General features: G+C 50.4%; 2 long non-coding RNA genes across 2 annotated transcripts in view; one reads left to right on the plus strand and one right to left on the minus strand.

The window, feature by feature from the left end:
• The window catches only part of LOC106885873, a 23,263-nt gene that overhangs the window by 903 nt on the left and 21,824 nt on the right, over positions 1-536 (minus strand). The gene's annotated exons all lie outside the window — the stretch shown is intronic.
• LOC106885874 overlaps positions 19-536 on the plus strand; it is a 2,674-nt gene continuing 2,156 nt past the window's right edge. Inside the window, exon 1 of the long non-coding RNA XR_001411520.1 lies at positions 19-86. This is a non-coding gene — a long non-coding RNA (uncharacterized LOC106885874). The remainder of the gene's footprint in view (positions 87-536) is intronic.

Genomic DNA, 536 nt, shown 5'->3' on the forward strand with positions numbered 1-536 from the left:
TTTTTTTTTTTTTTCCAGAGTCCAGCCTCCCCCTTGTGAGCGACTGGAGCAATCTGGCTAAGGAAGAAGAGGAGGAGGAGGAGGAGGTGAGCTAGCGAAACGCAAAGGGCTAGAGCTGATGATGAAAGAGAGGCACGGCCCTGCGTGAGCAGGCTCGTTTTCATCATAGGCAGAGAGACATACACAGAGCCAGCCAGCCATCCCTCCATCCCTCCCTCCATCCATCCATCCCTCCATCCCTCCCTCCATCCATCCATCCCTCCCTCCATCCATCCCTCCCTCCCTCCCACAAGAGTACTCTCCCTCCAAGAGCAGTCCTTATGCCCCGTCCAATTTTAAATCTCTGCTGAATTCAGGAGTGCCCGATATTGTTAGCGATAAGTGTGCATGTGAGGAGAGGTTTCTGTGATAGACACTCTTATCTTTGAGAAACTCGATTTAAATCAACACATTCATTTTACTCCCCTTCCCGAGGAACACCAAACATCAGCTGTGTAGCTGTGTTGATAAGCTCTTATCAAGCTCAGCAGCTTGCT

Source organism: Calidris pugnax, unplaced genomic scaffold, assembly GCF_001431845.1.
Source record: "Calidris pugnax isolate Ruff unplaced genomic scaffold, ASM143184v1 scaffold47, whole genome shotgun sequence".
Taxonomy (NCBI): domain Eukaryota; kingdom Metazoa; phylum Chordata; class Aves; order Charadriiformes; family Scolopacidae; genus Calidris; species Calidris pugnax.